At 47.5% G+C, this 16466-nt stretch overlaps 1 long non-coding RNA gene across 1 annotated transcript; it reads right to left on the minus strand.

The window, feature by feature from the left end:
• Positions 1-2753: 2753 nt before the first annotated feature.
• LOC131588996 (uncharacterized) lies at positions 2754-6126 on the minus strand. Its single transcript, XR_009279684.1, has 3 exons — positions 5883-6126; positions 5288-5408; positions 2754-3112 (listed from the first exon to the last, which is right to left on the minus strand). It is a non-coding gene; the product is annotated as an uncharacterized LOC131588996 (long non-coding RNA).
• Between the last annotated feature and the right edge of the window lie 10340 nt (positions 6127-16466).

Below are 16466 nucleotides of genomic sequence, written 5' to 3' on the forward strand. Positions count from 1 at the left end.
CAGGTGGCTTTCAATACAAGCTGGTTCACCCCTGAAATCCAGGGCTGAGCAAAAAGCCAGGCGGTGAAATTCCCAATACCCAAATCAGTCTCCTCCTGGAGGGTGCAAAGAACTGGGCCATGGAAGAGGTTTGAGCAGAGCAGGACTGGTGGCCTGGAGATGGGCAGATATCCAGCATGTCTGAAACAAGCCCAGGTCTGGCACACAGCTCTGTGAATGCTCTGTTCTAGGATTCATTAAAAACCTCTTTTGGTTTATAATATTTTGTGAGTTCCTGGTGCTTTCTTACACCATGTGATTGTTTAAACCCCCCCTTGCCTTCCTGGGGCTGCTGTTACTAATGAATGTGATAAACAAATGCTGCTCTTGTTTGGGTTTAATTCAAAATCCTGTTAAGCACCCACATTATTTTCAGCATCTGGGGTTATTTGTGTCAATGTAGGTTTAGATGCTTCCCTGGACTGGGATCTAAGAAAATGACCAAGATCATTAGGAAAACCAAAGGGATTTTTGGTGTGGGGTGATAAGGCAGTAAGTGGCAGGAACACAACTGTTTTTAATTATCTGCCCACACTGCTGCTTAACCAGACTGAGATAACTAATTGATGCTTATATTTGCAAGCAATCATCTTGAAAATATTCTAATTTATGTTAGATTTCAGTCCTGCTGGATCCAAAAAGTTCTTCTGTTAGAGCAATTCTGTGCATATGTGTACATGTAATAGAACCTTTTCAGAGGTAATTCAGGAACCAAAGTTTCTTCTTTCCTAGATCCCACAATAAATGCCATTAAAAAAAAAAAAAAAAAGAAAAAGCTTGGTCCAGAATTTATTTTATGCCTAAAATCCAACCAGAATATTGTGATGAACTCTCTGAGGAAAAGGCAATGGGAAAATTTGATTGGCCAGAATGAAAAACAAACAAAATGTATAGGATAAATAGAAATAATAATTTCAAATAGGAAACACAAAACATTTCAGCATGAAATAATCAGATCTGTCAGCTTTATAGCTGGGGAGAGGTTTTCCTTTGGAAATGAAAACATTGTGAAATTTCTCAGACTTCTGGAGGTCACACAGTAAGTCTTACACAGCCAGGGGAAAAGTTCCAAGTACAGCTGTTGCCCAGTGCTCTGTAGGGGTCTGAATCCAGCCTAGGAATGGTTTCTCTCCTCAGTGAGTTCAGGACTGAGATCTTCTCCCAAAGATGCAAAACACCTTTCTTTGCATGTACCTCTTCCCTCATCTTCCTTTCCACCATCAGCAACTATATACCCCAAAGTATGTCCTGGCTTTGTGTATTTGGGAATAGCTGTCCTGGTTGAAAAGGCTGAGGACTCTGCCCTTAAATATTGCAGTTTTGCTCCCATGTAGATTTAAATTTTCAATTTTCTTTACCTCTGTGCTGTGGAATGGGTACTCCACAGATCCACATGACAGGCCAAGGGAGGACAGGCTGAACAGAGCTGAATTAGACCCCCCTATTGCATATTGGTATCCATGACAACTGTTCCTTTCTGTGCTCTCAGGAGTTGCTCAAACTATCCTTCTGCACGAGAGCCCCCCTTGCTGGGGGTCTGAGGGGACCAAAGGGCTATAGTGCATGTGCTGAAGACAGATGGGATGAGCCAGGGGTGGCACACAGATGAGATGCTCTAGAGGAAAATCTACATAGTGCCTTCAGCATTCTGCCATCAGTGGCAATGGACAGACATTCCAGAGGGTGAGGCTTTGAAGCAATTTGGTCTAATAGAAGGTGGCAGGGGGTGAAATGAGATGATCTTCGAGGTCCTTTCCAATCCAAACCATTTTATGATTCTAAGGAGAGGTTCTCTGTCACAGAGAACTCCTGCTGAAAGGTACCAACAAAGTGGAAAACTCAGTCCTGACCCTCCCCAGAGGAGAATGTCTCCTTGGCAGTGCTTTGATCCCTGAGCTGGAGACAACACTCTTTGAAGGAATGAGATGTAGAGATTTTTCTGTGCAGACAATAAATCACAGAAGTTATTCACTTTGAACTCGCCCAAAATATGAATAAATACAGAGCTGCTCCACCATCTCGAGTGGAGGACAGAGATAATTGTCTGAATGCTGATGGGCAAAGGGCTATTTTGCCAGCTGCTGTCAGTAGGCAGCAATTAATTAAAAGTGTTCCTGGGTAATTTTGCGTTTTTTTTCTTTCAAGCTCAAAAGGACCATGAACCACTCGGTCTGCTTTTCTTCCTCCAGGGATACAGCACTTACTGTCATATGCAAGATGAAGGAGATACTTAATGCACTTTGTTCACTGCTGAGGAGTTCTCAGCCAGACACTGTCTTTTTTTGAGTATTATGCCTTAAAAGATGACAAATGAGAGAGGTCCCTGCCTGAACCACTCCCTCCACAGAACTGCAGGGTCAAGTGTGTTCAGGTCAGGTCAGAAGAGGTTAAGGGGGAAGGTGGTTACCAGACCCAGAAATGGCGTTTAATAAATGACTGTTCACATACACTGAAAGACAAGTGAGCACATCAGCATAATTTATAGAATCATAGATTAATGGGTTGGGTTGGGACTTAAAAAGCATGCAGTTCCAACTTCCTGCGTGGGCAAGGACACCTTCCACTAGACCAGGCTGTTCCAATGTTTTTGGCTGGACATTAGATTATCATGCAACAAGAACTAAATTATTGAACTCAGATGATGGTGGATGCTACCTTAAAGGGGTTTCTCTGAGGATTTAAACTCTCTGAGAACCAGTGGTTTGTCAAAGGAGTTGATTTTAATTGAAACCATTTGAAGCTCAAGTTGCTGACCTCACACCGAGTGCCACAGTGGTTCTCTGCTTGGCATCATCTTCTGAGGCAGCTTTGCTACAGCTTTATTGTCCTGGGCAGAAAGGTACTGGGTTTCTTTGCACAGTCCCTCTGGGGCTGTAATTAGGGGCTGTGATTATTTCAGCACTGCAAGGTTTGTTTTGCATTGCACAGACTTTGGGGGGTCAGAGCAAGGATCTGATGGGTCACTGAGGTGGCTGGAAGAAGAAGCCAAAGTCATCCACAGTCCTTCTGCTGCACTTTTGTGATTCCTGCAGTTAGTGCAGAGCAGGCAAAGCAGTCACAATTAAACAAATACCTATTAAAGATGAAATTATAATTACTGAAGTGTTTTTTATGCGAATTTGGCAATGCACTGAGAAGCTGAACAGTCGCCCTGAATCTCCTGGTGCAAAAGCTATTCTCAACTATAGTTACGGCTCAATGCAATACAATTTTCATGTTTCTATTTTAGTTCTTTTTCATTTATTGCCTCTTTTCTGCTTTTTGTTGTTTTTAGGATGAGTTACATCCTGTTAAGCATGCTGTGAACTCTCTTACAGTGATTTCTCTGTAGATGTTGAGTAAAATGCTTCCAGCCAGATGTGAGGGGCAGAGATGCAGCTGGACTCTTGTCATGGGGTAACTTTACCTTTAAGGTGGTTTTGGGAGCTAAGGAAGTTGAAGTTGCTGGGGACTGACGGGAGTCTTTTCTCCTGACCAATTATTGGTTATTACTGGGAATTGACAGCCGTTTTAACCATTGAAAAGGGAGATCAACTTGTGAACCCTACCTTAAGATGTAAAGTCAAGGCACTTTTAGCCTCTTTGTTTCCTGGCTGTGAAAGGTAACAGAGCTCCAGCTAGCCTCTTGTTCTCTGCCCGGCCATGTGGCCAGGCGGGGGCTGGGCTGGGCCTGCCGCGGCTCCCGGCCGGGAGATGGGGCCTGTGGGGCTTGTCCTGGGCCCAGGCCGGGCCAGGCCGGTCCCTGGCTCGGCTGCAGTGACGGAGTTCACCGGGGACTGCCGAGTAAAGAAAGAGAAAAAAACTCTGGACCTGCAGCTGGCCAAAACAGCAACTACACTCTCCAGAGCAGCCATGGGGAATTTTCTATCACAGACGGCTCCAGCTCCTGCACCGGCAGAAGTTACAGAACCATCCACAAAGCCTGGGCAAGATTTTAAACTCTTCATTACCCAGATGAGACTTGCAGATTAATCCTTTTATCCAGAGAGAAGAAAAGAGAGTGATCAGCATGTAAAGAGACTTTATGGACTGTTAGAGACAGTAAAGAAAGGGAGAATAAGGAGATGCTTTACAGCTGAAATATCTTTCTGTTAAAGCTATGGAGATGGACAATAGTAGTTTAAAAAGGCTCCTTTAATTAATGACAAAGTATGGGGAGGAATAGAGTGTTCAAAGTGTAAATTTTGAGTAAAAAGTAGAGTGATTATGATACAGTGAAGTGCTGGAAACAGTGAAGCGAAAATTTGAAGCCTTGGGAGGCAATGAGAAAACCTGTTTTCTAGTGAAGCTCACAGAGACAGATGAAGAAGACTTTTGCCTTTGTATAACTCATCCTTAAAATGCCATCCCTAGACTCATGGCCCATACACACCTTGGAGTGATGTGAAATGGGAGGAGTGAGCTCTGATAACAGCAGTTCTGGGCAGCTGACATCAGGGCAATAGAAAACTATAGCAGAAATAGTTTTCTTGTGAAAAGCTCCATAAATTAACAGAAAGAGACTTCTGTTTCTCTACAAAGACTGGTGAAAAGACTCTAGCAAGAATTAGGATTTGGTTTTTAAACACCAAAGTTACAAAGTTTTTTGTCTCTGTGCCATGTGAACAAGGGAATGGTGAATAGTAGGAGATAAAAAGGGTTTTCTGGGAGTTTATTCTGGTGTTCTTATTATCATAGTTTGTTAATAAACTTTCTTTATTCCTTTTAAGTTTTAAGCCTGTTTTGCTCTTGTTCTAATCCATATCTCACAGCAAGAAATAAGTTATTTTTTAGTTACTGGTTTAAAACCATGACAACTCTCCTGGCTGTTGTCCCTGGTCTGGGTTGTGCTGTGTGGTGCTCAGCTGGCCTTGAGTGACCACAATGGGTAGGTTGTGCCAGCAGCAGGTGCTTTCTGCAATACTCTTCATCCAGCCCTTAAGTTTCCTCTGGCACATCTGACCCATCACATCTGATTCTCCTGGAAAAAAATCCTCACAAAGCAATGCCTCAACACAGTCAAGGGTCATGTGTGCTCTTCTCTCAAGATCCTCAAGCCTTTCCCCTTAACACAGTCTACTCCTTTTTCCTCCCATGCTCTTACCCTGAGCAGGTTGATGGTTTGCTCATTGCACTTGTTCACTTATTTCTGCATTTGAAGCAGAGGTTTCTGTGGTCACACAAGGCAAAGGGACAACTTGGATGGGTAATGTTGCTACAAGCTAGAGAATATCAGGATCATATCTATTTCTTAGGTGTTTGCTCTTACTTGATCTGACCACTCATGTGGCAACTTCATGGGAATACCTTCTTCTCTGAGAGGAATGTGTGGGTCCTCCAGGCCTGGTGGTCATGGTTGTGTGATTCAGAGAATCCCAGAATATCCTGAGCTGGAAGCAACCCACAGGATCATCAGGTCCAACTCCTGACCCTGCACAGACACCCCAACAGTCTCACCCTATTCATCCCTGGGAGTGGTGTCCAAGCTCTCCTGGAGCTCTGGCAGCCTTGGGGCCATGACCATTCCCTGGGGCACCTGGGCAGTGCCAGCACCCTCTGGGGGAAGAGTCTTTCCTGATCTCCATCCCAACCCCCCTGACACAGCTCCAGCCATTCCCTGAGTCCTGTCCCTGGTCACAGGGAGCAGAGATCAGAGCTGCCCCTGGGGAGGAGTTGCAGCCCCAGTGAACTCTCCCCTCAGTCTCCTCCAGCTGAACAAGCCAAATCACCTCATCTGCTCCTTGTGTGGCCCCTCCAGACCCTTCCCCATCTTCATGGTCCTCCTTTGGACACTTTTTAATAGCTTTATATCATTAAAAGCAGTATATCCTTATATTCATATCCTTAAGAAAGCCATGACTCACAGAGAGCGGGAATGTTGGCTCTGAAGGGTAACAAATGCAGGTGCGGGTCTTAGAGCAGCAAGTGCAGTTCCAGTCTCCAGAGAGCAGTCAGGAATGTCTCAACCTGGCTGATAGAGGCACAGGCTTACTTCTAGCAGAGTCTCCAAAAATATTCCACTGGGAGCTGGTTTTGGTCTAATAGCATGGTTTGGCCCCCTGGGAAGTATGAAGTTGAAATGCAGCACTATAATTAACAACTGACAGCTTAAATAATGAGAGGGAGCTGGGAGGCCAGGAACACATCCTCTCTCCCAGCAGAGCTGTGGGGGTGAGCAGGCAAGGCAAACACTGCCAGGAAAAATTAGTGCCTGGGAGGGGAAATGTCAAACAGCTGTCAGCGTCGGTTCTGATCCAGGCAGGGAACTGTTGAGAGCAACAGTCACTGCCACACAGGGCTGTTGGAGGACAGGGTCAGTTCAGCACAGAGGGGACTGTCAGGAGGAACAGTCAATGTGGTACAGAGGGACTACTGGGAGAAGCACAATCACTTCAGCACAGAGATCTTGTTACTGGCATTTTTCCATTCCACAGAACAGTGTGTACTAGGATGGAGGGATACTTTTGTCCTTATCTTTTGGGAAGTTAAGAAGGACTATCAGTGGAAACAGCTGAGTTGTAGTGTTTCCTGTTGCTAGCTAGCAACACAAGTTTGACTCCACTTCCCCAGGGACCCTGTGGCAGAAAACAAACCTGCTGTGGTTGAGCTGCAGCCAGGACACTGCTGCTCCACCAGCAGCAGATGGGGAATATGTTGGCCAGAATCCTCTTGAGCTTCTCTTCTCCTTCCCACCTGGGAGATAACTGGGAATGGGCAGCAGTTCAGACTACAAGGTGTTGTCATCTGTTAAAAGCTTTTCTACACGTATGATGGTCAGGCTGGTGTCCACATCAATGTCTTCCATTCCTCTGCCTCCTCTCCACCACTTCCATGACTACTAGATGAATACTAGATGCATCTCTGTTTCCTTCAGCCAGTCCTATGAGGAAAGGGAGGAAGTTGTGGCTGAGCCAAATGGTTGTATTTCACTGGGAAATAAACAGATGGAACAGACAGATGGGAGAACAAAGCCCTCTCTATATATATATATATTTACAAATATAAATATATATGTATTGCACAGTTATTTAATAACCAAAGAATGGGTCCTGGACTACAGAAATCTCGAGTATGGTTGCCATGGCAATGTGCACACAATTCCAATGAGATGCAGGAAAGAAATCTTTTGTGTTGTTAGGAAGCCTTCTAAAATAAAAATAAACGAGATTTAAATGACTGGTTACATCTGCCTCAAGAAGCACCTGCCAAAAGCTCTGGGTCAGACCATCTACCAGACTATGGTGGTTGTTTCTTGGTTTTGGGGATTTTTTTAATACAATAGTGGCAGAGTGTCCTTTGGAGCCAAAGCTGAGGGGGAAAAGGAGGAAAGTTGCCCTTGGTTATTCCGGTATCAGCCTGGGGACACTGAAGTCTGCTCAGGCCAAAGTCGGTTAAAATTTCAGGGCTTAAATGACATAAAAAATAGCAGATTTATAGAGATATGAGACACTGCATGCCCTGTGTTGGCCTGACATTGAGCTGATTGCTGAAAGTGGTTAAATGGTGAATTTATTTTTTTCTGAATTTTTCACAGCTGAAGCCCTGGGAGAACACAGTGTGTTGGGTGACTGCATTTGTGAGGCTGAAACATGGGGCTTGTTGGAGCTTTCATGTATTGCCAACTATCCCTGTGAGAGATTGGAATAGGATAGAAATATTCAGTCTCACTATTTAATGGTTCTGGTTGTGGTGATATCACAGAATATCCAGGTTGGAAAAGACATCCAAGACCATCAAGTCCAACCTTTTCCAGTCCCCATCTTGTCACCCAGACCAGAGCTCTGAGTGCCATGTCCAGTCCTTTCTTGGACACCTCCAGGGATGGGGACTTCACCACCTCCCTAGGGAGCCCCTGCCAAGGCCTGACCACCCTTCCCGTGGGAAAATCCCTTCTGATGTCCAACCTGAACCTGCCCTGGCACAGCTTAAGACTAAGTCCTTTCATCCATCTCAGTCTGTCATCTCCTGTATCTGGGCTTGCTGGGCTCTCCACAATTATTTCATAACTGAAATAATAACTGAATAACAACAATAACAACAATAACAAGAATAACAAGAAGAAGAAGAAGAAGAAGAAGAAGGAGAAGAAGGAGAAGAAGGAGAAGAAGGAGAAGAAGGAGAAGGAGAAGAAGGAGAAGAAGGAGAAGAAGGAGAAGAAGGAGAAGAAGAAGAAGAAGAAGAAGAAGAAGAAGAAGAAGAAGAAGAAGAAGAAGAAGAAGAAGAAGAAGAAGAAGAAGAAGAAGAAGAATTTCATAACTGAAATTTCTCCACATTCCCCAAATGGTCAAATCTCTTTGTTTTCCCCTGGATATTCACAACCTATCAGACCTCACAGAAATAGTTCTTGATCTCTTTGCTGAAAAACTTGTTCTGCATATGTCATTGATGAGCTACTGTCACAAAGTCTTTGCTTACTCAAGTGTCTTTCCAGAGTTGGATGGTGTTCCATGTTCAGGATCAGTACTGTTTCTTCATTATTGAGCATTAGCCTGAGTCCTAAAAACAGGATTCTGAACCTGCCTTTAGCTTCTGGCTGTGGTAACTTCTGAGATGCTTCAGGAGGTTCTCTGAGTCTCTTACACTGGTGCTGTGATGGAGCTGACAGGGAGCTTATACACAAATAAATTGTTTCTGTTGTAGGAAGTGCTATGACAAAATGCACATCAGCTATGCTGATGCTAAGCTATGCTTTTTGCTATGACAAAAAGCCACATCACAGAATCACAGAATCATTAGGGCTGGAAGGACCTCTGAAGATCACCCAGTCCAACCCCTTGCCCAGGCAGGGTCACCTGGAGCAGGTGACACAGGGACTTGTCCTGGTGGATTTGGAATGTCTCCAGAGAGGGATACTCCACACACTCCCTGGGCAGCTGTTACAGGGCTCTGCCACCCCCATGGAAAGAAGTTCTTCCTCGTGTTGAGGTAGAACTTGTTGTGTTTTAGTTTATGGCCATTGGTCCCTTTCCTGCTGCTGGGCACCACCAGAAAGAGTCTGGAACCATCCTCTGGACATCACTCAGGAGCTTTTGATCAGTGCTAGCCCTTTCTGTATCAAGAACAGGAATTCTTCAGGAACCACAAACTATCTGCTGTCCTTAAAACTGGCATCTGCTCACTGGGAAGTGGATTGGAACCTGCCTGGGATCAGATCCCTGAGAACTGAACCTTTTGGTGTTTCTGTCTGGGAGTTGCCACCTGCTTCTGCCTGCCCTGGCTGGAATTGGAAACCAAGGAGGCTGGTGTAGTTTTTATCCCTATCCTTTTTTCCTGCACATGGTGGGAAGCGGGACACAGCTCCTAATGGATCCCATGGATTAGACATGCCACACTTTTCTAGGGGACAGCGGGAGGCAGGCAGCAGCCTGGCTGTGGGGAGGCAGGCAGGGAAATGAAGTTTATTCAGAGCAAGGAACCAAGCTCTGTGTGGGAAGGAAGCTGTGAAGTGTGATGCTTTGGGTGTATGAATCCTAGGCAGACTTTCTTAGAATAGAGCAGTTGGAGGTGATGGGAAATGAAAGCCATGGATATGGGTCTGCCCGCCACTCCCAACGGGGCTGCCAGGGCTGGGTGTATGTGATGCACATGCACGGTGGGGCTGGGTCATTTAGCAGGGTCTCCTCCTCCACTTGGTGCCTCAGTGGGGCCCTTCCCATCACTACTGTGCTCTGCAGACACTCATCCACACACAGCTACTCCCAGAGCCTCTGGGAGCCAAAGGGTTGTCTGAGCTTCAGCACCTCTGGCTGCTGGGAAATTTCACACTCTGCTGATCTGCTCTGTGGCTGCTTCCACGAGGGAAAGAGGGAACTGTTGGCTTTGTGAGCATATGGCTGCTGGATGAAAGCCCACACTAACTCCTCATTGAGCCATTCATTTCACTTTTCCAAGACAGTAGAACATCTTTGTTGCAGAAGAAATAGGCTTGTGTCACTGCACCCAGGACCCCTGTAAATTTCCAAGCAACAGGAAAATCTGCCAGATAAAACATCAGACCTTTTTTTTCAGGAATTTTTTGCCTGGGAAATCCAGCACACTGAAGGAAGTGCCTGGTATAGGTACAGAAAAGTAGGACCTTTTACGCTGGAAAGCAGACTGGCATTAATCTTAAACATGGTCAAAATTTGGTGATCCCACTGCAGGAACCTAACAGCATCATGAAGAGCTGGGGGTCTCTCACCCACATAGCTTTTTCCAGTCCAGAACCTGCCTGCTCCCCTGCACACAAAAGGCATCAACAGCAGGCCCTCCAGGACTTCTCTGGGTCTGGACCTCACAGATTGCAGGTAATTCAGCCTGCTCTGGAGAGGCCTTAGAGTCCCTTCCAGTACCCAGAGGGCTCCAGGAGTGCTGGAGAGAGACTTTGGACAAGGGTGTGGAGCCACAGAAGAACGGGAAATGGTCTTAAGCTGAGGGAGGGTAGGTTTAGATTGGATATTTGGAAGAAATACTATACTATATGAGTGGTGAGGCCCTGGCACAGGTTGCCCAGAGAAGCCTCTGGATCCCTGTCAGTGTCCATGGCCAGGTTGGATGGGGCTTAGAGCAACCTGGGATAGTTGAAGGTGTCCCTGACCATGGATGGGGGTGAAATGGGATGATTTCTAAAGTCCCTTCCAATCCAAACCATTCTCTGATAGTGTGATTCTGTGATTGTGCTTTCTCACAAACTTCCATGTTGTAGGCTCTTTAGGAAATCTGAAAGAATTGTTCTGAGAAAATTCTTTAAAAGCTGACCTGCCCAAATGTGAACGAACTAGCAACAGCTGGAATCTCAGTTCCCTCAAGCTCTTTGTTTCATAGACTGCAAGTACCAGTGTTCAATGAACAATATGATACTGTCACTCATTTATCTTAATAAAGAAAATGATCCAAAAAATAGAGAGAGGGAGGAAGGGAGGGAGGGAGGGAGGGAGGGAGGGAGGGAGGGAGGGAGGGAGGGAGGGAGGGAGGGAGGGAGGGAGGGAGGGAGGGAGGGAGGGAGGGAGGGAGGGAGGGAGGGAGGGAGGGAGGGAGGGAGGGAGGGAGGAAGGGAGGAAGGGAGGAAGGGAGGAAGGGAGGAAGGGAGGAAGGGAGGAAGGGAGGAAGGGAGGAAGGGAGGAAGGGAGGAAGGGAGGAAGGGAGGAAGGAAGGAAGGAAGGAAGGAAGGAAGGAAGGAAGGAAGGAAGGAAGGAAGGAAGGAAGGAAGGAAGGAAGGAAGGAAGGAAGGAAGGAAGGAAGGAAGGAAGGAAGGAAGGAAGGAAGGAAGGAAGGAAGGAAGGAAGGAAGGAAGGAAGGAAGGAAATCTTATCCTAAAATGCCTGCCCTGTGCCAACCAAGGTGGGCAGACAGTTTTGGAATTTGCCTCTTCTTCCTCACGACAGGGCTGAGCAGCACATAGGGGTGAGAACAGGCAGACTGGGTCCAATTCAAGGGTTTGGGGCTTGGCACTGCCTGTGGCACTGCTGCTTCTTGAAGCACATGAGTAATAGGGCAGAGATGGATGGCCCAGCTCTGTTTGTACAAGTTCCTTCAGCAAGAAAAGCAGATCAGGGATTGTTTAACACCTGAAAAGTGCTGGTGGGGAGATGTTAGTGAGGGTCTCTCACCCCACAGGGAGTTTGTCTGGAGGCTTTGGTTCTACAAACGAACATAGATACTGAAGGGTGCACAAATACTGACAATGTATCCCTGTCACTCCTGCTGATTCATCATCTCTTTTCAGTTCCAGCTTTCTAGTTCTTAAGAGTGAAGCACAAGTGGTATTTACCTCTTCTAGGCCTAGGGTCCTTTGTGCATGGCAGTGTGGAGAGAGATGAAGGTGTGGTTGCTGTCCCCAGGCTCTATGTCTTCACATCCCTGCTCTCAAAGGACCAATCACCCAGGGCACATCCCAGTGATCCCTGATATTGCTCCATGCTCTGTGTCCAGGAGGCTGAGTTCCAGGGCCCAATGAAGACTGTGAGGCCTCTGAGTAGCTCAAGGGACAGTTTTGGCTCCAGGCACAGCTCAGCCTCAGCTCCTGCTCCCTTGCACCTGCTGCAGATGCTGACACCTGGTTCTTACAGCATAGAGTCATTCCCATGCCAGGTGGGCACAGCACAGGAACAAGTTTATTTTCTGCTGCCAGTGCTGCCTCTGTGGGTAAAAGAAGCACGAATGTGGGCTGGCATTGCTTTTATGCACTCCCACATATGTCTTTCTGCACAGCAGAATAATGCTGCAGAATAATGATCAGGCTCTTCTAGGGAGGTCTGAAATACCTCCTGGCTTCTTCTGCCACTTGGAGGAAACTGTGGATCTGCCCAGCCCATGTGCTCTGCCTTGCCTTGTTCCTGAGTGCCTGCGTGAATGTGGAGTGACCCAGAGAGGTGGTGAGAGCAGTGTGTGTTTAATCATGAGCATGCTGCTCACTGCTCAGGTCTCTGCTGTCCAGAGAGGATGAGGGAGTTGAGGCTGCTTCCCAAAGCCTCAGAGCATCCCTGCTCCCCCCACCACCTGTCTGTGATACAGAGTGCCAGAATCCTTCTGCTCCCTCCACAGAGTCATCCAAGACAGGCAGGGAAGGTCCCAGTCTGGCTCCTGGGGGGATCAGGGAAGATGTTGGAACTGTAAATAGAAAGTAATTTCCATTTCAATGCTCCTGCTCCAGGCTGGGCCTGGGTGTGTGGGTGCAGACCAGCTCTTCTCTGCCTCTCCATACTTTACACTGCTGCTCCACAGAATTTCTTGTCATTATATCTGTCCTGTGTCACCTCCCTATCTACCCACCACTGTCTATTGTTTTATTCTCCTGAATTATCTTTACATGGGGCTTGAATTACTCCTGGAGGGCTTCAAGGAGGCAGCAAGCAGAGCCCAGCACACGAGTCCAAAGCAGAGCTGCTTACCCTTCACTAGTGGTCTCCTGCTCCTCAGGGCTGGGAACCTGGAAGCTGCTGTGTTGAGCCCTTTGGGACTCCCTGAGCCCACGAGGGGTCCCAGCTCACAATGGAAATGAGACCAGTTCATAACTCTGTCATGTTGTGTGACACTGATTTTTCACCAAACTCTCAGAATTCAGTTTCTCTTATCTTAGGAAAAGTGCTACAAACACCAATGATCCCCTCTGCTCAATGCCATGTGCTTGAATTCAGGGATCTGAATTCAGTGATCCTTAAACTCAGGGAGGCTCTGTCCATCACAGGCAGGGAGAGACAGGAGAGCCTACAAGACCGTGTATCTGTCCAGCCCTTCTTGTCTGTCTACCTGTTGCTAAGGCACAGGACTGTGAGCTCTCCTAGTGCAAAAAGAGAGGGAGAAGGGGGCGAATTGCCAAGTGCAACATGGCAGAACAGGAGACAGATAGAGGCCATGCCAACAGTGATGTCCGTCACTCCTTCTGCACCAGGCAGGCTGAGAAAGGAGCTGGATCCTGGCAGCTGAGATGGCAGCAGAAGTGTCTCTTCAAGCCAGGGAACACAGCCCAAGGGTGGGGCAGCAGCCACCCACACAGGCTGGTGGGTTCATGCTTGTGTCCCTGTGCAGGCTATTCCTGCTTCTTCCAAGGTACAACCCAAGGGACAGCAGTTCACAGTCACCAGCTTCCCTGTGCTCCTCCGCTCTTGCTGAGTGTGCTCTTCCTGTTGAATTCTCACTACATGTCAGGGATCCAGGGCTCCATCTCTCAATAGTCCAGCCCTCCACACCACTGCCATGATGTTTGTGCCCCAGGAGGGAGGAGATAGATCTCTTTCCCAAATGTCCTGACTGCAAAGGAGGAGGAGAGGCTGCAGCACATCAAGAAGTTTCATGGAATCATGGGATGTTTTGAGTGGGAAGCAACCTGAAAAACCATCCATTTCCAGCCCTTGCCATGGGTAGGGTCACCATCCACTAGACCAGGTTTCTCTAGGCCCTGTCCAACCTGTCCTTGTTTCAGAAAGACTTTTATCAGAGCTCTGGCTTGCTCAGGGTCCTCTACATGCAGCTGGCATTGAGCCCACAGAACAAGAGCCAGGACTGGTCACCAGCTGGCAGGAAGATCCCCTGGCCCAGTTTTCCTGGCTTATCTGGCTCCTTGGGGCAAAAAAAACCCAACCTGGGCCAACACCACTGTAGGAGGTTTTGAACAGGGCTCACAACCACAGAGCTCTGCAAGAGCAAACACTCCACTCAAGCATCAGTCCACTTCTGAGCCCCCTTTGGCACTAATTTCTGTAGGAGAAGGCTTTGATGAAAGTCAAAAAGCATCAGAAAGCTGGGGGAGAAATGTCTGTGAGGTAGCCAGCACCTTGCTCCACCTTCTGCTGTCTCCTCAGCTTTGGCATGTGCTAGCAGCACATCCCATCTCCAAACACCGCCTCCACTGCAGGAGACAGCAGAGGAGGAAACATGGAAGTGACATAAAAAACCAGCATTTGCTTTCTTGGCCATCTGTCACAGTGTCACAACCGCCTTCCCAAACGCATCCCAGCTCAGTACTGGCTGGGAAAAACAGGGAATTATTTTGGTTTAGCAGCATCCAGCAGGAGCAGATCCCACAGAGCACAGTGCTGTTTGGTACACTGGGGCCACTGGCTACATCAATGGGACACGACACGGGATGCAGGTGCCCCATGCACCCCAAGCCACTGCTGCAGTAGCCACTAGGAGGAGTTGGACTCCATTATCCATGTGGGTCCCTTCCAACTCATCTAATTCTGTGATTCTGAGATCTTTGTTGCTCCATGTCCAGCACCTGCAGTTGCAGGGCTCCTTCTCTGCCTCACCAAAACTCATGGTGGAAAGTTGGTTTGTTTGAAGGTTTGATCTTGATCTGGGTGCTGTAGGCAGGGAGATGCTGGGCACTGCCAGAGGAGGATCCCATGTTCCCACTTGTCTCCCCTGTGATGGAACTGCCAGTAAGTGGATCCTCTGAGTCAGGGCAGCAACCAGATCCAGAGAGCTGAGGACAAAAAAAAACCCTCACTATTCAGCCAGATCAGCTCCCTCATCTGCCTCACTGATGGACACAGGAGAGGGGATGGGAGAAGGAAATCCACTGCCCGCACCAGTGTGGGATCATGACTCACAGAATCATTCAGATTTGAAAGGCCCTCTAAGACCAGTGAGTCCCACCATTAACCCAGCACTGCTAGATCCACCACTAAGCTATATTCCCAAGTGCCACATCCACATATTTTGTGAACACTTCAGGGACAGTGACTCCACCACTGCCCTGGGCAGCCTGTACCAGGGCTGGACAACTCTTTTGGTGAAGAAATTTTCCATAATATCCAACCTAAATGTCCCTGGTGCATTTTGAAGCTGCTTCCACTTGTCGTGATCTTTGTTCCCTGGGAGCAGAGCCTGACCCCACCTGGCTGCACCCTCCTGTGATGGAGTTGTGGAGAGCCAGAAGGACCCTCTGAGCCTTCTTTTCTCCAGGTTGAGGCCCCCCAGCTCCCTCAGCTCCTTCTGAGGCTCCAGACCCTTCCCCAGCTCTGTTCCTTTCCCCAGACACACTCCACCCCCTCAATGTCTATATTGTCACAAGGCAAACAGAACTGACTTCAGGATTCAGGTTGCCTCAGCAGTGCCCAGTTCAGAGCAATCTCTCCAGGAGATGATTTTGGGATTCCAGCTGGCTGAGCCCACAGTCAGTGCAGGGAATGATGCAGCTGAGCGGCTCTTTGCCTCAGGGACTATAGTACACTCAGAGTCTGGCAGGTTCTGAAGACACAACCTGAGGTGCTGAGGGCCACTTTCACCCCAGCACAGTGCAAAGAGCTCCCTGTGTGAGCCCAGCAGCTCTGTCAGAGCTCTCTGGCCTTGGGAGATGTTTTCCTCCGGCCCTGCTCTGGGCACTCTTTCCACACCGCCTTCACATTTTCCCGGTCACAAGGCAGCATCCCCAGAGCAGACACAGTAAGGGTTGGCGGAGTTTTGACACATTTCAGGAGGAACATTAATAGCACAGAACTGGAGGCTGTTCTGTTGGAGGCCTTTGGCACCTTCCATAGTCATTTCCCAGGCAATTCATTACCAGCTGAAATTATTCCTCAGGGAACAAGACAGGTAATTCTTTTCTGTTGAGTTTGGAATAATTTGCAGGAGACCCACACAAAACAATCTATGACAAAACAGGCTTAGAATTAGTTCCTCTGGGATATTTTTAAGTGGAATCATTTCCTTGAAGTTGTCTGGATTCACAGGAAGATTGTTGAAGGAACACAGAGAGCAAATTTGAAGGAAAATGGGAAAAAAAACATGAGGTTGAGGGAAGAAGATCATTTTGACATAAACAAAGTAACAAGGGACAATTCTGTAATAGAAGGTTATTTCCTTGTCACAGTGAAATGAATGAAAGAAGGGAGAAAAAGCCTGAGAAATGGCAACACTGTATGGGAGCTGGACTACTGCGAAGCAAGCCAAGTTTTATCATGAGAGTTTAATGTTTTGTCTCTATTTCCCAAGGTACAAAATAACCCATCAGCAGGAAATCAATG

Source organism: Poecile atricapillus, chromosome 27 (assembly GCF_030490865.1).
Source record: "Poecile atricapillus isolate bPoeAtr1 chromosome 27, bPoeAtr1.hap1, whole genome shotgun sequence".
NCBI lineage: Eukaryota > Metazoa > Chordata > Aves > Passeriformes > Paridae > Poecile > Poecile atricapillus.